The sequence below is a fragment of the Eulemur rufifrons genome, chromosome 17 (genome assembly GCF_041146395.1).
Source record: "Eulemur rufifrons isolate Redbay chromosome 17, OSU_ERuf_1, whole genome shotgun sequence".
Taxonomy (NCBI): Eukaryota; Metazoa; Chordata; class Mammalia; order Primates; family Lemuridae; genus Eulemur; species Eulemur rufifrons.
The window spans coordinates 14,078,629-14,101,854 of record NC_090999.1 but is presented as its reverse complement, the minus strand read 5'-3'; the positions used below and the strand labels follow the sequence as shown (position 1 = coordinate 14,101,854).

Below are 23,226 nucleotides of genomic sequence, written 5' to 3'. Positions count from 1 at the left end.
GGTCTTAAAAATAACATACTTTAACTCTTTCAATATTGGACAATTGATCACATCACAAAGTATTTTTCATACACATTTTAGGTATAAAGTTCTTCCCTCCAAATGATTCACATATTTTCATATACTTTAATTTTTCAATTTTACTTAGTATTAACAAATAATTTATACTCCTGACTGACACTTGCTAAGTAAAATAAATTGGAGATTATCTCTTTTTTTTTTAAATAACATAATGATAGCTGTGGTAGGTTATTTGGGGTTGTAAGGGTTGAAGCCATGCACGGGTCATATAAATTAGTAAAACTTTTACTATCACAAGTATTATGGGTGATAAAGAACAACAACTATTAATATCTTCTGGCTAAGCCTGATGAAGACTGTTCACATCACTGGATAAATCCATCTTGGGCTTTATTTACTCCCTGAAAGAGCTTCAGTAACTTTTCTTCTTCTTCTACTTTCTTATTTGCTAGTTAGACACACCTACAGATTTACTGAGACTGGCACTATATTTATTTTTATTTCTTCAATTCCTAGGTCTCATCTCTTTGACTGCATCATCCCAGAATCCCATGTTGGAATTTTTAGTGTCATCATTACTCCAAATACTACTGATTAGGTCAGATGCCCAGTGGGTAGGAGGATCAGTATTTATAGAACCCCAAACAGAATTCCCAGTGCTGGTGTGCAGGTTGGAATGTGTATTACTACGGGCTCTGTTTGTTTGCTGCTCCTGCTGCTGCTGCTGCTTTTGCATTTGCCTGGCCTGTTCCTGCTGGGTTTCCAGAAGAGAGTTCATAGTATCTGCAGGGTTGCTGACATTCTTCCAACTGGAGAGTTTCTGCGGTTGCTGGTGCTGAGAGCTTCCAATTCTCTCTGCTGGTGCCTTTGCTCTTCTCGAAGCTGCTGTTCTCCTTTTTCTTCTGCTGAAGAGGGAAGACGCTTTCTCTGACGCAATAACTCTCCAGCTCCTTCCTCTTCCCTTCCTCCTCCTCAGCGGAATTCTGGCTGCCTCTTGTTTCATTTGCAGCCTGTTCTCGTCTAATCTCCTTGTGTTGCTGCTTCTTCCCAGGCCCATTTTTCAGCCTCCTCCTATTTGATAACAATTCTTCCCTCTTCTGCCTTTTTCCCCCTACTCCCCGCCTCTCCTCCAGTCCTCTAAGAGCTGCTTCTTGCTGCTCTCTTCCTTCCTCTTCTCGCTGTCGCCTTAACGCAATTTCTTGCTCGCTCTGGCGTCGCGGGGCCTCTTCCTGTTTCCTTCAGGCAAAATCTTCTTCCTCCCGCCTTTTCTTTTCGTCTTCCTGCTGTTTCCGAAGAATTTCCTCCCGTTGTCTTCCGAGTTCTCCTTCCCTCTTTCGCTCCTCGTCTTCCCTCTTTGCCCTCATTGCTGCTTCTCTTCTCTCCTGCTCTGGCTTTGCAGCTTTGGCCGTCTCCAGCTGCTGAAGCTGTTCCAGGGCAGCACCTGGCATCCTGGCGTCCAAAGGAAGATCCCATTCACTACCACCTTCCCAGACTGTGGGCTGTGAGGCTGTCGCCTGAAGCTCCCAGATACAGCCAGAGTCTGACACCGACACAAACCTAGTTACTGAGGGAATTGTGTTCTGATCAGATACTTCAGAGCCTGGAACTATTGGAGAAGTGCTAACTGTTGCTGCTGCAGAGAAGACAGGGCTGCTTTTTGTTGTGGGGCCCAAACCTGTGCATATTGTTGTATTAAGAACTGCTGGTCCTGGAGGTGCTGCATCTGGTATAAGCCTGGAGTTCCTGCTGCCTGGTCAGTCTTTCCTGATCCAACTCTGCCATATGAGGAAGGGAAAATGCTTTCTCCCTACTGATGTTGGTCCACCTTCCTCAAAATTCGATCTGCCTGCATCTTTTCATCCTGGTTTCTGAAAACATCTGTCATCCCTTTCCTCCCAGCTCTGTGATCTATGATTTTTTCAAAATCCTAATAGTCAAGTGACTTCACTATTCATTACCTGTGTAACTTTGGGCAAATTATTCAACCTCTCTGTGCATCAGCTTCCGGTTCACGATGGGAATGATAAAAATTCTCTATTATATTATTGACATGAGGATTAAATTAGGTAATGCAAATAAATCCCTTATTGAGGTCCCATTTGGGAAATACTTTGATGTACTAATCAATATTCTGTATGAAATGGGATCATATCACATATGTTATTTGCTGACTTCCTTTTTACCTAAAAGTGCAGACATAGCTTCAGTTTAATATATGCAGACTAGCTTATCTTTTTAATATCTTCAAATTTTCCATTATAAGGGTACAAAACTATTCTACTAATTTTCTATTGAAAGACATTCAGTTTGTTGTGCTTTCTTTTGTCACCATGAACAATGCTGCAAAAACATTCCTGTATATCCAGCATCAAATATCAACACATTTACTTTTGTGGAATAGATTTTGAATCTAGATGCTAGGTCATAGAGCATATACACGTTTGAGCTTAAAAAAAATAAGCATTTTATTTCCTAAGTGTAGCAATTTACAATTGCACGGCAGTATGTAAGATGTCTCCAGGTTCCTTAAAATCCCCTAAGAAATATTTTTTACTCTTATAGATCCAGAGTTAGAATTCTAGGATTTCTGCATGTGTGTATTTAATTAAGCAACATTATAATTTTACCCAAAAGGTCAGCACCGTGCCTGGAACTCTATAATTGCACGATATATTATAGTTAAAATGTTATAATTATGCCAATTGAGGGAACCATAATTTTAATAATAAACATTGAAATTACAAATATACTGCTTATGATACTATCAGGCCTAAGCAAAACAAAATTGGTTGAATATAAAGAGGTCAAGTAAACAAAAAAATTCTTATCCTTACTATTAGCTATTACTCACTATATATTTACCCAAATTCTGTTGTTGAGTTCATTCATTTGCTGACTTGATACAATCACCTAATTCAAGACCATGCAATTATTTTTCCCATTTATTTTATATTTTTCTGTATCTATGGCACACAAAGTGAAAATTTTATAAAATAATTAATATAAAAATATAACCTGTATGAATAACATATATTTGTTTCTATTTGTCCAGCAAATTGTTAAAAGGACAGTTCTCAGCCAATCAATGCTGTGTCATAGAGAAAAATAGGCCCAGATGTGTATCAAAAGTATATAGTATTTTTAAAGGAAATATAGTTATTAATTCCCTCATTACACAGAAATAATACTATTGACAATCTCACACTGGTGACTTCCAGATGACAAAAATACTGAAACTTTCTTTTTTTTTGGTTTAATTTTTTCTTTTATTTCAGCATATTACAGGGGTACCAATGTTTAGGTTACATATATTGCCTTTGCCCTACCCGAGTCAGTACTTTACTTCAAAATATATTACAAGGCTATCGTAACAAAAACAACATGGTATTGGTATAAAAATAAGCACATAGACCAATGGAACAAAATATAAAACCCAAAAATAAACCCACATATTTATAGCCAACTGATCTTCAACAAGGCTGTCAAGAACATTGGGGAAAGGCCATCCTCTTTAACAAATTATGCTGAAAAACTGGATAACCACATGCAGAAGACTAAAACAGGACCCCTATAACTCATCATCTACAAAAATAAACTCAAGATGGATTAAAAACTTAAATTTAAGACCCAGAACTATAAAACTCCTAGAAGAATACATAGGGAAAACTATTTAAGACATTGGTCTAGGCAAAGATTTTATAGCTAAGATCTCAAAACCATAGGCACCAAAATGAAAATAGACAAATGGGATTATCTAAAACTTAAAAGCATTTGTACAGCAAAAGAAACAATCAATAAAGAAATTAGCTCTTTAATGACAGAAAACATTTTTAAAATACTCGTTAGATCAGTATATTAATTAATATTCAAAATATACAAGAAACTCAAACAATAGTTAAAAAACAAATAATGCCATTTAAAAATGGGCAAAGAGCATAAATAGATATTTCTTTAAAAAAGACATAAAAATGGCCATCAAGCAAATGAAAAAAATGCTAAACATAACTAATCATCAGGGAAGTAAAAAAAATGATGTATCTTACCCCAATTAGAATGACTTCTGTTAAAAACACAAAAAATAACAGATGTTGGTGGGGATGTGAAGAAAAGGACCTCTTCTATACACTGTTGGTGGTAATGTAAATTAATAGTACAGTCATTATGGAAAACAATATGCAGATTTTTCCAAAAAACTAAAAATAGAACTATCATAAGATCTAGCAATACCATTACTGGGAATTTATTCCAAGGAAAAGAAATCAATCTATCAAAGGGATATATGCACTCTAACGTTTATTTCAGCACTATTCACAAATAGCTAAGGTAAAGAATCAACCAAAGTGCCCATCAATAGATGAATAGATAGAGAAATGTGGTATTATACACAGTGGAATACTATCAGGCCACAAAAAAGAATAAAATTTTGTCATTGGCAGCAACCTGGATGAAACTTAAGGTCACTATGTTAAGTGAAATAAACCGAGGACAGAGACACAGACACTGCATGTTCTCATATGTGGGCAGTAAAAAAGTAGAATCAAAAAGGTAAAGAATGGAATGATAGATACCAGAGATTGGGAAGGGTGTATGGTGGGAATGGGGAAAGGAAATAGGTTGAGTACAAACACACAATTAGATAGAAGGAATAAGTTCTAGCGTTTGATAGCAAAGTATGGTGACTACAGTTAACAACAATGTATTTTATTTTTAAAATAGCTAGAAGAGAAGACCTGAAGTGTGCCCAGCTAATAGAAATGATAAATGCTCAGGTGATGGATACCCTAAATACCTAGACTTCATCCTTACACATTCTATGCATGTGACCAAATTTCCCACACACTCCATAAATCTGTACAAATGTAATGTATCAAAAAATTAAAAAAAATATATTTAAAATAAATAAAAGTGGAAAAATATTTGCTAATAAGTACCTATCATAGTTAAACTTGAAAAAGAGAAACCTCCTGGAAGTTATGGACAACTATTTTATTTCATGACATGAAACTTAATTACATGATTCAAATTACCAGTGAGGGATGCATGGAAAAGTATTCTTCATTCTTAGGTGGACATTTGTCAGACTGAATATTGCGACTTCTATCACTAAGATAGAAGAGAAGACTTGATGTTGGAGGATGGCCGGCAGTCTCTACAACAGATACTTAGGAATGTCCTCCAGAATAAAATGATAATTTTTAAAAATAATAAAACAAGGACAATAAAGAGGAAATTACAAAAGGGTTAAAGAAGACGTGTAAGTCAGTATTCTGTGGTCAGAGATGTTAATTGGTGTTTTAGTTCCTTTTGTGCTGCTATAACAGAAAACCTGAGACTGGGTAATTTATAAAGAACAGAAACTTATTTTTTATAGTTCTGAAGTCTGGGAAGCCTATGATCAAGGCACCTGCAGGCTTAGTGTCAAAGGATAATTTAAATTTCTACCATGTTGGAATCATGATGTGACAAAAGCTTAAGATTCTTTCTGACTGTGTTTTATGGCATCAGTATCCAAAATGAAAATCTGATTAGTGATCATGAAACTCTAATGACTAATGATAATGTTTATTAACACTTACCAAGGGCCTCAAAATGATGAAAAATGCATTCAGGATCCATGAAACCATGAAAGCTAGAGGGCTGGCATCATAAAAAGGATAGGGATTATCTGAGACCTTTGAAGAGACTTTAACTCAGGTTTTTCCATCTTCATATGAACAGAGCACAGCTTTATGATAACACTGAATATAGAGTGGAAGTTCCCTTGGGAAATTAGCTAAGTCAAATCCATTAGTTTGTTCAATTGGCCCTATTTTCTTAGATAAATCACTGATAATATCACCAGACACATTCTGCTTAAAAGAATCTTGACTAGAAATAAAAGTGCTACAGTAACTCAGTATATTTAAGGTTAAAATTGTCTGAATATGTACTTTATGGACATTCTTATGATGAAAATGGACTTTTTAAACATCACTATATTGAATCTCATTCTATGCTAAAAAGAATTATAACTATTTTGTTCCTTCTAGTTGGCTGTATGTGCACAAGGGCATTTTGTTAATGAAAGAATCATAGATAGAAATCACCTGATGAGAACATCTAGTTTTTGTTTCCATATGAATCTACTGCACTAAATCTCCAAGACAAGAAAGAATGAGCCTCCAAGATTTAAGAAAGTATTCAATTTAAGTTCCAGTATCATTTTTCCAAGTGGATTATTTTTCAGTGCAAAATATCTTTGAAAGCAGTATCAGTTCAACTTCCCTTGGGCTGTTAGATATAACATTAAAGAAAATGTCTGAAAATAAAGCTATTACTTCAATACTACATAGATGTAATGTTTCAAAATTTCCTAAAGCATAGTATAGCTTGAATCCTAAAAATATAAAATACCTTGTTTTAAAACTTTTTAAGCAAATATATGCATCTTTCATAATTTAGGCATAGGATTTGTCAGCTACTAGACATAAAATATGTCATTTCATTGTCTTTTCAAAAGGAGTTCAATGCTTGAGATAAAACCATCCGTTAGCCATAGGACCAGACCAGGTTTCCTGCACCTAAGGAAAATTAGACAGCAAAACATTGAAAAATCCTGATGTTTATAAACTAAAATCAATTTTTCTCTATTTTTCCTCAAAGATGAAATGCAATGAACCACCCTGAAAATACAGGAAGATCAATTAAATGCATAATATTATTGTGTCACAAATAACTACATTCCATTGTTCCTTGGCAGAGAGAGGAGTATACTGCAAGAATGTGGAGAAGATACTACTTGAAAACAGACATTTAAATCTTCGGGCTTTGTTTATGACTCTATAAAATCTTTACACTGCTTACTACTCACATTCATAACCAGGAATTTCCTACATAAACTATGGTAACAAAAGTCAACTCACTTCATAGCCAGTTTACATTAAAGAGCAAGAAAAAAATATTAGAATCACTGTACTGCAATCTACAGGTAAAGAGAGTGAGGCCTGAAGATATCATACCCTAACGTGATGCTTCTTTTTAAGAACGGAATTACTTTTAGCTTTGTCTCTTCAAGATATGTATAACAAAGCATCACGCTTCTAAAAGCATGTTAGAAATTCTGTCATAAGTCAGAAAACAGTGCAAACAGAATTAAACTATATTACAGTGGTAATATTTTGGGTGCATCATAGATTGGTTCTAAATCTTTAATCCTTTTACTTTAACTCAACATGAGGTTGTTAATATATATATCATCTCTATCTATCTATCGACATCTTTATGTTCATCTATATATGTATGTATGCATACATAGAGAAATTTATTACATGGCATTAGTTTATACAATTGTGGCAGCTGATTAAGCAAAGTAGAGGTCCATAGGGCACTAAAGGAAGGAAAGGAAGCTCAGGAGAAGGTGGAACTCCATGTACATGAGCTGAAACCTGTTTCCACAGGGAGCAATCAGGAAGAAAGATCCAGGGGACAGGGGGAGCCATCACATACCCAGCAGCTGTTTTGATGTTTGTCTCCAGGAAATGCCTCAAGCTTCTTTTTAAGGCATTTTAATTTATTATATATAATATTTATATATCTAATTTATTGTATATATAATAATTCAGGCCAACTTATTAAATACTCCCTTTTATTTAACCTAAAACTGATTAGAGGCTTTAATTATATCTGCAAAATCATTTTACAGTAGTCCCCAGATTTATGTTTCATTGAATAATATCCCATGTGTTGTCTAGATGGTTTTCTTTGTCTACATAGTGTTGACTGGGTTCTGAGCTGATAAAGATCTCTAATATATTTGATGTCTTGACACAATATCTTGGCATAAGTTCCTTGATTTCCCTCTCTATAGAGTCCACGTGTGATGTTTTATCCTTTAGAGACTCTAAGTGGTCTTCCCTTCAATTGGCTAGCCTGGGCCTCCTTATAACATGGAAGCTGGGTGCCCAGAAGGAGAAAGTGGAAGGTACAAGTCCTCTTAAGTCCTTGGCTTGAAAGTAACAAAATGTTACATCTTTCACATTCTTTTAATCAATGTGATAGTCAAGGCCAGCCCAGATTTAAGGTGAAGAAAATAGACCCCACTTCTGGAAAGGAAGAACATGGCATCCATATTTGTAGAGAACCTGTCACATTATACCTTCTGGCATAAACAAGTCACAATATTCCCACATGCAAAATCTACATACATCCCTCTCAAGAATCCAGTATCTCATGCAATTGCACTATAATGATGTAAATCATGTCTTGATATAGATGAGGCTCCTTGAGGACGTTTAGTCTTCTTCTAAAGACCTGTAAACTAAAGTCCATGTTAACTTTCCCATACACAACCAATGTATAAAGGTGACATGGAGTCAGAAAAACTCATTTTCATGCCTTTCCACAATAGGGGCTAACTGAAGTCTCATTGCAATCAGTGGCCAATAGCAATTCTGAAATCTATCCAGGCATATATTTCCAGGGATGACTACTTCAAAGGCATTGAGTGTTCCTTGAGTAAGGTATATGTACATCATCTTGGATTAGTTCCCTAATCAAATGTTTGTCTTGGCTCTTTGTTAAACTCTCTTGCATTTTGGTTTTACCTTCTAAAATATCTTTCATTTACAAAAGAAAAATGACATATTTCCAGCTGAATAGTTTGCTCAATCTACCTTGTGTCCACAAATAGTTGGGTGCCCAAGAGTCTTTTTCCATTTTGAACTCCCTCCATTTTAGTACAAGCTGATGGTGCTTTTGGCAATACAATTCCCTAAAAGCTTTCTGGCTAATTTTTTTTTATATATATATTTTTAGCTGTCCATATCATTTCTTTCTATTTTTAGTAGAGATGGGGTCTCGCTCTTGCTCAGGCTGGTCTCGAACTCCTGAGCTCAAACGATCCGCCCACCTCGGCCTCCCAGAGTGCTAGGATTACAGGCGTGAGCCACCGCGCCCGGCCCCTAAAAGCTTTCTGGAACTGCTGTACAACAAACTGTCATCCTCTCCATTAGAAAAAGCCACACCTATAAATCTCTTTAATATAGATTCTTCTCTACTTTGAAATGAGAAACAGAGCTTAAATATTTTTGAGGTGGTCTTAACAAAGGGCTGTATAGACACACTACTGATTAGATTTCAGCATCCTAAATTTTATCTTTGCCCTGAGACAATTTCTCACTTTTAGAAACTTTGTCAGCTTAACATACTAGGAATGAGAAACATACTCCAATCTAGCAAATCTTTGTTTAGAAATATTTTCTCGAATTCTGCATGAAAGTGGAATTATTTTTTATTTAACTCTTTCTTTTCATTTACTTTAAGATAAACAATAAAAAGCCAATTGGAACTTTTACAATTCTACCTGGATATCACCTTGGACTAATCCACAAGTTCATTACATTTTTTATATTCCTGGTTATTGCTGGTGATAGTGTTGCCAAAATTCTGACAACCCTATGGTGGATAGATTGGCCTTTCTTCAGCTTCCAATAACAATTTTCTCACTAATCTTCTAGACTTCCCTAACATTGTCTTTCAACCTTCCAGTTCCAATTCCAAATCCGTATGTTTTAGATTTTGTCATATAGAATGCTCTTCATACTGTCAACTACTATTTCAGGTAATTTTTTTCTGTGAAGCAAATCAACCTATAATTTCATGACTTGGAAGAACAATGGGCAGTTCTTCTGCTCCATGTACTACCAGCTGGACTCACTCTTATGGCTGTTTTTATTTATTTATTTATTTATTTATTTTTTTGAGACAGAGTCTCACTCTGTTGCCCGGGCTAGAGTGAGTGCCGTGGCGTCAGTCTAGCTCACAGCAACCTCAAACTCCTGGGCTCAAGCGATCCTACTGCCTCAGCCTCCCGAGTAGCTGGGACTACAGGCATGTGCCACCATGCCCGGCTAATTTTTTGTATATATATGTATATTTTAGTTGTCCATATAATTTCTTTCTAATTTTAGTAGAGATGGGGTCTCACTCTTGCTCAGGCTGGTCTCGAACTCCTGACCTCGAGCAATCCACCCGCCTCGGCCTCCCAGAGTGCTAGGATTACAGGCGTGAGCCACCGCGCCCGGCCTTATGGCTGTTTTTAACTGGTAACTAAGCTGAGCAGAGAGGGCCATAAATGCTTTGCTCATGGGACTGAGGCCATGGTGTGGACAGCTAGCTGGGATCTCTTGGTTACCCTCCTCATGCTCTGTTTTTTCACATCCTGTCTCATCTTTTAGGGCTTTTCCAAATCTGCTCTATACCAGTTGCATATCCTGGACTTCATTGCAGTATGGCAACTAGGCTCTAAAGGAAGAATGGGAAAGCTGACAGTCCTCTTAAACTTGAGCTAGGAAGTTCAAGAATGTCACTTCTGTGTGGGTTGTATAGGTCAATACAAATTAAAAGGTCATCACATATTCATTCAATGTGAGGGGAGATAGATCTACCTCTCGATGAGAAAATTAGCATGCACTTACAGGGATGGACTAATTGTTGGCACCCAAATTTTCAGACAAGTCACAGATACTTCTATTTCTCTTTCTGAGTATGTATGGTATATAGAATGTTTCTCAACATCTCCAACAACTAAAGTATTTTATTCATTTTGTTTGTTTATATGTGTTTATGTATGTTTATTTTATTGTTTATTTTCTTCTTCCAGTCATTTAAACAATCCTTCAATTACAGAGTGATACGTAAAATTATTTTAACTTTTAAATGTTTCAAATCTACCCCCTCCTTTGTACTATTCATTTAATTCATTTTAAAAAAATCATTTGCTCTTGTTATTACAAAAGCAATGCCGCATTTTGTATTCTTCTAATATCATCCCTTTGAAACAATCTTCCCCATTGTTTCCTGAATTGTTTTTTGACACAAAAATGTTACCAATTAATCATTTTAATACACTTTACTATGTTTCTTAGCTTACATTCAAACTTCTTTGTGTACCAAAAAGAGTTATTATAAAAGTAGTTCCAGATGACTTTTTCACCTTTATTTCCCACCCGGAAGTCCCTTAACACTACATGTCAGCCTTAAAACACCACTTTCCATGTCCTATGCATCAAAATCCCCATGACTCCTTAACAGTTTATCAACCATGGAACCTTCCTGAAAAACTCTTATCTCTTCTTTTCAACATGTTGATCCTTTAAATCATAGCTCCATTTTGCTAAGTCAGAGATGATGATTTCCTAATCTCCAGCTCCTAGCAGCCTTAGACAGATATCTTCCAGCTTATATGTCACCTTGGATATGTCACTATCAAAGCATTCTGTACGGTGACTTTTCATCGACTTTTCTCTTTCCCTCTCTCCAAATCTTTGAGCTCTTTAAGGTCATACACTGACCAGTACTTAGCAAACCACTATACACATAGGAGGCATTCAATAAATGTTGCCTAATAAATATTTTGCTAACTTCATAAAAATGTCCATAAAATATTTAAGTACACATTTTATATTAAATAATCATTTATTATGTCAGTTATGATTCTTTGTGTGTCTTTCAATCAAAATGTATTAGTAATATATGAAGACTGTGCAATATATAAAAGCAGTTGCTCTAAAATCTTACTTATATTAAATAGATTGATAAAATATCAGTATAAAGCTTTCTTTAAAAGTTTCATTTCTTTTGTACACAAGCTAAATATGAATATCCTTTAATGGAAATTTTAATTCCACCAGCCAGTAACAATACTCTAGGAATATCCCTGCTGTGTAAATTCTATACTTCAATAGAAAAAATAAACCCTCACTTTTTTTCAAGATTTTGCCATTGTTTTTTAAGCAGCTGTTATTGAGCTCACTGGACTGCAAAATGCAATAAATGTCTTCATTTCACTGCCAAGCTATTCACATGTACTGGAGTAAGGAAAGTGGAGTGCTAATTTCTGGACAGCCCAGCTGCTTTGTCAAAAAGTGGAAACTACTGCCAAATTTGCATTACAAAATAAAACATGTTTAGCACTGATCTGCTGCTAAAGAAATGAATTTGTTTCCACAAATATTTATGTTTTAACAGGTCTCAAAAGGAAAAGTAGCATAAGCCCAGGGGGCTGGGGGAAACACAAAGGTTATAATATTCTCTTTCCATTTAATTTCTGTCCTATCTTTAGCAAATCTTGATTACAGGCCATTAGTGTTCTGGAACTGGATCTTATGTTGGGCTGTGTGAGTTTAGAATTAACCCATGACCCTTGACAGTAAAGGAATAATAAAAAATACTGTGCATATTAGAAATAAAACCTTACAAAACTGTAAAACTGGTACACTGTTACATGGGAAATCAACAAAAGGAAATACTCAAAGTTTTCATTTGGTTCTGGTCTTCTGGGCAGAAAAAAAACAGAGTATGAGGAAATGGGAAAGAAACCAAGGAATCCAATTGAATATAGAGAATGAAAATTGGGCTACAAATCAAAGCTGGGAGTAATTTTCTGAATTGCTTTAAAATCGCACAGGTGCCACTGCAGAGTAGGTACGGTTTTTAACATAGGCAGGGAAAAAATTACAAAAGGAAAAAGACTAGCCTATACAATCAATCAAATACTAAATATGCACAAGTCTTGAATTTAATAAGAGAGAGACAAGTCTAGGTAACACTTTAAAATCAATATTACTTAGATAAATCAATTTTTCTATTTGGAATTGAAATATAAATAAAAATATAATTCCTGTATTTACTAATGTGTTTTTCATGATGTAGACATTTTCTGGAAATTTGTCTAGTGTTGAAAATACATATTTTTATTTGGTTGAGTGAAAGGATGAAACTTAACTAAAATGTAATATACATTTTTAAATATTTCTAATGTAATTTTTAAATTTATACACATTTCAGCCAGTGTTACCAAGGTATTTAATTTATTTTTAATAAAAATATGATATAAAATATAAAAAATGGTATACCTATACTGGGCTCCTCCCATGAATAGAGCTTAGAAGACTGGAAGTTGCTCTAGGTGAATCAGTGAGTGTGTGGTGAGTGAATGTGAAAGCCTAAGGTATTATTGTACACTACTGTAAACTTTATAAACACTGTACACTTAGGCCATACTAAATTTATGAAAAAGTTTTTCTTTCTTCAATAGTAAATTAACTGTAGTGTACCATAACTTTTTCACTTTATAAATTTTTAATTTTTTTTTTCACTTTTTGATTCTTGTAATAACAGGTTAAAACACATAGTCCAGCTGTACAAAAATATTTTTTCTTCTTTATATCTGTATTCTATAAGTTCTTTTATTTTTAATTTATTTATTTTTTTTTACTTTTTAAGCTTTTGTATTAAAAACTAACACAGAAACAAACACATTAGTCTATGCCTACACAGAGTCAGAATCATCTCAATATTACTGTCTTCTACCTCCACATTTTGTTCCACTGGAAGGGCTTTAGGAGCAATCACACATGGAGCTGTCATCTGTGATAGCAAACTGTGCTATGAAGTTGCAATGGCTACGACATCACCAAGCAATAGGAATTTTTCAATTTCATTATGATCTTATGGAATCACCTTAGTATATGAGCTTCACTGTTGACCAAAATGTTATGTAGTGCATGAATGTAAATGAAATGCACCAGTATGCCAATAAAATAAGAAAGTCAATGTCTTACTAGGGCATTTCATCTCCTAAGTTATTCAGGGCCTGCTGGGTGGAGTTACGGGTCAAGAAGAAAGAGTGGGGAGGAAAGAAAATGATTGCTCCTGAACAAAAAGCAATTAAGAAAAAGTAATGGGAGAGAGAATGGCAGAAGGGAACACACAATGGTGAGTTCTATAGTCAGAGAGTTATCAACTGTGCTGTATGACAAGAAAACAAAAACTTACTTCAATTTTTATTTTATTTTTTAAACCGAGAGATGAACTTTATGGCATATGTGCTACTTTGTTGAATAGATGTAGATATATTAAAACAAAAAGACTGAAAATTAATGTAGATATAGCAGCTTTGATTTTCTAACAAGGCTACAATGTATTAATATAGTGTGCTCTTTCTCCATTATGAAATTCATTATGAAATATGTTATGAAGTTCTATATTCTTTCTACATTAGGAAAGACTACTTATTGTTTAGAGATTTCTCAGGCTTGGCCTATCTACCAACCACATCCTTTTTAAATTTCATTGTCTTACACAGATATCTAATGTAGAGGTTTTATTTACCACAGTCAATTGACATGTCTGTAAAATACTACTTTGTCATCATCTTCATGGTCTATGCTGCAATAATTTAAATGAGGGAATCACTTATTTCACTTTGTTGGATTATGTATTATGTAGAGAACAATGTTAGAATAAAAGACCCATATTTCTTACTAATTAAATTTCCTATATTTTTTCAGCTTGATCACCAATTGTGCTTACTGTAAGTTCAGTTATGATTAATGCATATCTAATTTTAACTTTGTTACTCATGTTATATTCATGTTATTTTAGCATATCAAATTTCTTATCAAAAGATGTAACACATCCTTTTTTTTCCTCATGACCAGTTTCCAAAGAAGTGGTGGGAAACTTTCAATCTTAAATTAAGCCAAAGAGTGGTGAAATATTTTGAAGTATGTTCAAATGAAATATATGTGAGCCAGTGAAAAAAATGGGGAGACATCAGGGTAATTCTGGGTATAAAGTATAGATAGGAATACTACCCTGATAGAGATTAGATACCTTATACTACCATGTGGTGCCAGACAGGCTAGTGTCAGCTGAGTTTATGATCAAGATATTCCAAAATAGAGTTTGTATATGTAAGAGTAAGATATAAATAGATATAAAAACCCTTGCTATTCCAAGCGTGCAATGGAAGATATATGTAAAAAATGTAAAATGAACTCCCTTACACAAACACAGCAATGCTTCAATTTCCCAAAGCGCGATAGACAGATCAGTTTCCATAATACTCATCTCTCTCTTTCTCCCCATCCTTTGGAGCTGTTGGGGATTGCCTGATGACCAAGACAAGTGTTTCTCCATCTCAATCTGTGCTCAGGTTCTGGGTTCTTAATATTTGTTCATATGACTGAAGTAAAATAAGGAAAATAAAATAAATCTGCCATAAGGATAAATTTATTCAATTTTTAGAAACTTTCATTTTGGCATTAGACCTTAAATCTTTTAAGATTGAAGCTAATTTTTGATAGCTTTTTGTTGTTGTCGTTGTTCATGTGTTTCCTTTGAGATTTGGCCAAACAATTATCTATTTATTTTTCTTATTTAAACAATTTGTTGCAACGGGAAAAAAAAGTGGATTCTTTTGTCTCACTTATCTTAGTGACATTTTGTGGACTAATTTTAATTAACTTATATTTGATTTGATGTCAAAATGCTCTGGTTCCTTTAAAATGTCAGATTTTAAAATGCTGACATTTTCCTGGAAAGAGCAAAGACCTGAATAAGTTAATTGGGAAGGGACTGATCGCTCAAGGATTCCAGTGTAAAATACAGTTCATTTTTTGCAGATAAAAATGTTGCCCCTGAAAGCAACAAAGTTTTTTTTTTCCCCCCATTCAATCCTGGAATTACCTTCCATATGAAGCCTAATTCTGTACTTCTTTCCTCTCATACTAGAGTATTTATCATATTTGTTATTTCTTTTGAGTGAAACTTTTTATGGAATTTCTCCATGAGCTGTTCTCAGTAGCCACCAGAGGCCCAGCCAAAGGTGCACCAGCAAGATATCCACCTGCCTGAGTCCCTTCAGGTAGCCTTGCCATCACAGGCAGGATTTTGGGCATGGCTTCAATGACACAACCGTAATGTGAAAGTTTAGGAGTTTTTAGTATAATAATACTTAGAGACCCTGATGGGCATATACCACAAGTCTGGAAGCCATGCACGGGAGGTCAAGGAACACAGGCAGAGAGAGGGAGGAAAAAAGTGTTCTTGGCAAGTAGCAATGTATATAAGGGAAGACGATATGAGTCACTTCAAGTTCACTGGCAAATGCCCGAGTGGTCCTTTTAAAGGTAGTGGCGGATTAAGTGGGGAGCTCTGTTGGCTCCACGGGAGAGATGTCTCTAAGTTCTTGTCTCTGGCCACAGGTTTGAGTCATTGGGGTGTGGTGTAGAACTGGAAACTGTGTCAAAGGTGACTGAACCATGCCTGCTTCTGGTCTGAGAAAGTTAAACATGTATTCAAAATGGGTGCCAAGGCAACTTCAAATTATAAGCATTCACGACACTATTCTGATCCAAATCTCAGTTACTAATCATACAACTTCATTATACTCATCTGTGAGGTTCTTGAGACAGACCTCTCTGCCCAACACTTGTAACCGTGCTTGGCACATAGTAGGCCTTGCATAGATATTTCTTGAATTAATGCTGAATGAGAAAATGACCAGGAAATATTAACAATACAGATTTTGATTAAAGCTGATCGAAAGATGATGAAGCAGTTGAGAATTTTACAGAAAATATTAACACTTAAAAAAAAGGAAGACTTGAGCTTCACATAACAGACCAGTTAAAAATTTGCTGCTGTACGTAATTTTGAAAAAAGAATCCACGTAACAATTAAAATGTAAGCATTTTGAGATTACGAAAGTGGGAGACAGATAGACAAAGGCCTTGGAAAATAGGTTAATGCAGCTTGTAGATATGAGTGAGATAAAAGAAATAGATTAAGCATAACCTTTATTTTAGTTAGATAATTTGACTTTTTTAGATATAGAAGGTTATTTGCTTATTTTATATGGTTTGTATGATAGAATATATTATAAAATGAATTAGATTTTTTCTAATGAATTTTTATGAATTTTTTAGAATAACAATGGTGAATAAGAAGTGATAGTTCTAGCTTCCCCTACCTGCTTTAATTTTCAATGCTATGGGGAAAGCTAAACCCAGTTAGCAAAAATGCCTGTTAGAGATGCCATGAAATTAATATGTGTTTACAGCCAACTTCCAAAATAAAGGATAGGTCAAATTAAGACAAATTTAATTATAACTAGTCCTTTAAATATAATGGGAATATAATGGTGTATAAAAATGTGTATTAACTGTGTATAAATTTATCTTAAATATGTATTTAACCTTGCCACTCTAATTTTAATGTGATCTTTTTATTTTTTTTTTGAGACAGAGTCTCACTCTGTTGCCCAGGCTAGAGTGCCGTGGCATCAGCCTAGCTCACAGCAACCTCAAACTCCTGGGCTTGAGCGATCCTCCTGCCTCAGCCTTCCAAGTAGCTGGGACTACAAGCATGCACCACCATGCCTGGCTAATTTTTTCTATACATATTTTTAGTTGTCCAGATCATTTCTTTCTATTTTTAGCAGAGATGGGGTCTCACTTTTGCTCAGGCTGGTCTCGAACTCCTGAGCTCAAAGGATCCACCCGCCTCGGCCTCCCAGAGTGCTAGGATTACAGGCGTGAGCCACCGAGCCCGGCCTTCATGTGATCTTAAAAGCAGGAGACAGAAAAAAAAAAAAAAGAGAGAAGAGAAAAGGACATTTGTTTCAGCAGCCACTAAAGACAAGCTTGTAAATGAGTAAAATAATTGAAATCTCATGGCTATTGATACGTCATTAAGCTTAAGATGTATTAATAAACACAGAACCATTTGGCATACATTGGTACACCCGTTATCCACAGAGGATATATTTTAATGGATACCTGAAACTGCAGATAGTACCAAACCCTATATATACTGCACTATGTTTCTTTGATCTGATAACCGAGTTGAGTACTAAGTGACTCCCAACTCATGAGCAGGTAGCATATTCAGCGTGGATACACTGGGCAAAGGGATGGTCAAATGCAAGATAAAATGAAGCAGGCTGGTGCAAGATTTTGCCATGCTACTCTGAACAACATGCAATTTAAAATTTACAAATTATTTATTGCTGTAATTTTCTATTTAATATTTTCAGACGACATTTGACTGCCAGTAACTGAAACCACGGAAAATGAAACCACGAACAAGGGGAAAGTACTGTACTCTGAGGGAAAATTTGTTTAATGACATGGTGAATAAAGTATTATACTCTCAGAGTTTTGTGGTCTGACTTAGGCATGTGGTCTGTAGAGCTCTGTCCTGCACCCTCATCCCCACCAGGTGAGGGTGATGGGACATAATGCTGACTAACGTGTAACATAGCAGTAAGTTTGAGATAGTTCCAGGAATACAGCACAATCATTAAAATTGGGCACAACTGGTGACCTTTACTGGGAATCCTATTATAATTTGAATGTAATCAGAGGTGTGTAAAGCTTTGATTTCCAAAGCTGCCAACATGTGAAACCTACCTGATTTCCAGTCACTGCATTTTCAAACCAGCTGGGCTTCGGTGAAATTATTTTGTGTCCCTGCTGGGCCATAATGATATGATTTTTCACCTGGTTTGAAACTCATGCAGATCTGCATGAAATTGAAACTGAAGTGAAATGTACAAGATGTCAACCACAGGAACCAATGCCTATATATATATATATATATATTTTTTTTTTTTTTTTCTCTCCCAAGTCATTGCTAACTGAAACAGCAGGGTTCACGTGTGTTTGATCACAGCAGGCCTGCCACAGGAGTTAATCTCACAGACTATATGAGGACAATTGGGCATCATGATAAAAGAGAAGGGCTGTTACTAGTGTTCAATGAGGGAATGTTCACTATCAATTATTAGGTTACAGTTAGTGCTGATGGTGGATATAGCAGCAATTATCATGAGTTGCACTATCAGAGTCAATTTTATTTTCTTTTAGTCCCTGTTATAAGTGTCAGATGATTCTTAAACTAACAAATTAAGATCCTTGATTTAAGAAGATTAAAGTTTTCAGCAATTTTATATTTTACTTTGAGTCTGAAACTGACATGACCTCAGAGACCAATTCTTTTCACAATTTAAAAAAGTGTGAGCAGCACAAGTTATCAAATTCCCCTGGAAATGTTAATTACTGAGAAAATCATTTTAGATTAATAAAATTAATATTTCTTCAAGAAAAAATAAAATAGGTCTATACAAAGATAATATGACTTTAATTTATTAAAATATTTACTTTTTGCACATAATTATCTTCCTAATTAAGAAAAAATGATGCAATTTATTTATCTTAACATTCTTTATCTTTTACCATGATAGCTGAATACAGAAGTATGAGTGATTGTTGTCTAATTATCAGCATGTGGCAGACGTCTCCATTCCAGGCTCCATGGGCAATATCGTTTTGGAATGTGATCCTGGTTTTAGCAGCCAGGGTACCCTTGGCTTTACCCTAGCATGAGAAGAAACCTAGAGTTGATATACACATGTAATATCCCTCCTCCCATCATTGCTGTTGGTTTTGTAAAAGTATATCAACATTCTTTTCCCCATCCTTCAGTATGATCAATAAAATCAGTCTGCTGTAACAGTTGTTTTGAAAACAAGTCTAGCCTGCTGAGTAAGCTGCTCTGTCCCTTAGGCCATATAATCCATCAGTTCCAAGGGAGCTTGAAGCATCAGTGGCAGATAGGGACACTATTTGGAGCTTTTAGGAAGCGCCCATAAGTGAAGCACAGTGCAGTTCTTCAGGATTTTGGATTAAGGGCATGCTATGCTCTGCAGGTAAATACTCTCCTTTTGAGAGACTGCTCTTGGCCAGCTAATGGGCCTTAATAGAAACTGAACACTTGATCATGGGCCACCAAGTTATAAACTCATGGGACTTGAGCTGCTTCTTATAAACTGGGGGTTATCTGACCCACTATGCTACAACATTGTGTATGCACAGCAACATTCCATCATCACATGAAAGCAGGCCCTGAAGGCACAAGTAAATTTCATGACGAAGTGGCCTAAATACCCATGGTCCCCAATCCTGCTACACTGCCTTTTCCTGGATTGAAAATATTTTTAAAAAGTACATCTGTACTGAACATGTACAGACTTTTGCTTTCCGTTATTTCTAAATAATGTAACAACTATTTACATAGCATTTTCATTGTATTAGGTGTTATAAGTAATCTAGAGATGATTTAAAACATATAGGATGATGTGCATAGATTATACGCAAATGCTACACCATTTTATATCAGGCACTATAGCATTCATGGATTTTGATATCTGCAGGATATCCTGGAACCAATCCCCCATGGACACCAACTGATGACTATAGTGATTTATGGGCTGTAGCCAATAGTTTGCCTGGGTGGTCAGGGACTTAGAAGGAACCTGATTGCAAAATTGGTGATGAAAAAATTAGGGGAGAGAGGTAAAAGGATAAACTTTTCTGAATGGAAAAAAAAAAAAAAAACCCTGAAGATATTTGTATCCCATGTAAATGCTCACCTCACCAAAAGGTCACCTCAGAAAAGGAGGATTTTAGTAATCAAATGGATAAGATGACCCATTCTGGGGATGCCAGTCAGCTTCTTTCCCCAACCAATCCTGCCATTGCCCAATGGGCTCATGAACAAAGTGGTGACGGTGGCAGGAATGGATGTTATACAGAGGCTCAGCAACATGGACTTCCACTCACCAAGACTGACCTGGATATGGCCACTGCTGGGTGTCCCATCTGTCAGTAGCAGAAACCAACACTGAATGCTCAATGTAGGTAGCACTTTCCCCCAGGGGTGATTGGCTAGGTGTCTGGTGGCAGGTTGGTTACATTGGAATACTTTGATCATGGAAGGAATAGTGTTCATCCTTACCGGAATAAACATTCTGAATATGAATTTGCCTTCCAGGCATGACATGCTTCTACCCAAACTATCATTCCTGGACACATAGAATGCCTTCCCCATCCCAGTGGTATTCCACTTAGACTTCTGACCAAGGAACTTCATAGCCAATGAAGTATGGCAATGGGCTCAGGCTCAAGGAATTCACTAGTCTTACTATGTTCCCCATTATCTTGAAGCCATAGGTTTGATAAAACAGATGTCCTTTTGAAGGCTCAGTTACAGCACAGCTAGGCAGTAGTGCTCTGGAGGGCTAGGGCTAGGTTCTTTAGAAAGTTGTATATCCTTTGAGTCAGTGTCAAATATATGGTACTGATTTTCTGATAGCCAGGATCTATGGGTCTAGGAATCATGGGGTGGAAATAGAAGTGGTACCACTTGCCCTTACCCATAGTGGCCCACTAGAAAAATGTTTGCTTACTCTTCCTGTGACTTTATGATCTGCTGGTCTAGAAGTCTCAGTTTCATAGACAGGAATGTTTCGACCAGGCAACAAAACAATGATCCCATCGAACTGAAAGTTAAGACTGCCAACTGGCAACTTCAGGCTCCTAATGCCTCTGAATCAACAGGCTAAGAAGAGAGTTATGCTGTTAACTGGGTTGATTGATCCAGACTACCAACGGGAAATTGGACCACTCCTCCACAATGGAGGTATGGAAGAGTATGTCTAGAATATGAGAGATCTCTCAGGGTGTCTCTTAGTTTTACCATGTTCTATGATTAAGGTCAACGGAAAATTGCAATTCAATCCAGGTAGGGCTACTAATTCTCCAGATCCTTCAAGAATGAAAATTGGGTCACTCCACCAGTTAAAGAACCATGAACAGCTGAGGTTCTTATGGACAGCAAGGGGAATAGAGAATAGGTAGTAGAAGAAGGTAGTTATAAACATTAGCTATGTCCATATAATCATTGGGGACTGTAATTGTCACAAGAGTTTTCTTCTCATTTTGTTATGAATACATTTGAGTGTTCATACACATATATTAAGCAAATACCTTTATTTTCTTTCCTTTCTTATTCCCTTATTGTGTAATATCTACCAGAGTAAAGCATCCAGCTACTTCAAGAAGAGTATCCAAAGGAAGAAGAGGTAATTGGGTGACCAGTTATTCCAAGAGAATATTTGTATTGATAAATCAACCTTAAACTATATTATGTCCTCAGCTACTGACTCAGAAGATCAATCTTGGTAGTATCATAGAGTTTACTGAACATGGGATTCTAATATACTAACACACCTTACAAGGACCCTCCTCTCAAGAAGGCCAATTTAATCATTTGCCAGAACTATAGCTCCAAGACATACTAGAAAGTAGTGCCAGCTCAATGCATTTTTTTCCCACAGATATACTATACAGGGCATCTAATTAGATGCATATTGCAGATTGAGTATAGAGTCAGATTAATAGGTTCAAATTTTAATAATATTTTAGTAATATTTCTGATATCTTCCTAACTTCAGGTTAGCAAAAGACATAAACAAAGAATCTTTTGATTTTCATCTTAATTTTCTACTTAGCCCAATAATAATTCAGCAGAAGGTTGTTTAGTTTCCATGACTTTGTGTACAGAAGAGAGTTTCTGTTGAAGTTGATTTCTAATTTTATCCCACTGTGATCTGAGAAGATGTGTGGTATAATTTCTATTTTTTAAACTTTGTTGAGACATGCTTTATGGCAAAGGATGTGGTCAATCTTGGAGAATGTCCCATGAGCTGATGAGAAAAATGTATATTCGGTGGTTTTTGGGTAGAATGTTCTGTAAATACCAATCAGGCCCATTTGAGTCCCAAAACAATAAATGTTGGCATGGATGAGGAGAGATAGGAACACTCATACACTGCTGGTGGGAATGCAAACTAGTACAACCTCTGTGGAAAGTAATACAGAGATACCTCAAAGAGCTAAAAGTAAAATTACCATTTGATCCAGCAATCCCATTAACTGAGCATCTACCCAAAAGAACAAAAGACATTCTATGAAAAAGACATCTGTACTAGAATGTTTATAGCAGCACAATTCACAATTGCAAAGATGTGGAAACAACCCAAGTGCCCATCAATACATGAGTGGATATGTATAAATGTGGTATACGTATACCATGGAGTTCTACTCAGCCACAAAAAACAATGGTTATCTAGCACCTCCTGTATTATCCTAGATACAGCTGGAGCCCATTCTACTAAGTGAGGTATCCCAAGATTGGACAAACAAGCACCACATGTACTCACCATCAAATTGGTATTAACTGATCAACATTTATGTGCAAATATAGTAGCAACATTCACTGGGTGTTGGGCAGGTCAGTGGGGGAAGAGGGATGGGTATATACACACCTAATGGGTGTGGTGCGCACCGTCTGGAGGATGGACATGCTTGAAGCTCTGACTCAGGTGGGGCAAAGGCAATATATGTAACCTAAACATTGGTATCCTTGTACTATGCTGAAATTTAAAAAAATTTATAAAAGACAGGAACATGTCAGGTACACAGAGCACCATTCCCTTCTTGGTAGAATTTGTTTTGACACTGCCAAAATTGGCCTTTA

General features: G+C 35.9%; 1 pseudogene; it reads right to left on the bottom strand.

Moving 5' to 3' along the window:
* Window positions 1–347: 347 nt before the first annotated feature.
* The window catches only part of LOC138398003 (GRB10-interacting GYF protein 2 pseudogene), a 44,223-nt pseudogene continuing 21,344 nt past the window's right edge, over window positions 348–23,226 (bottom strand).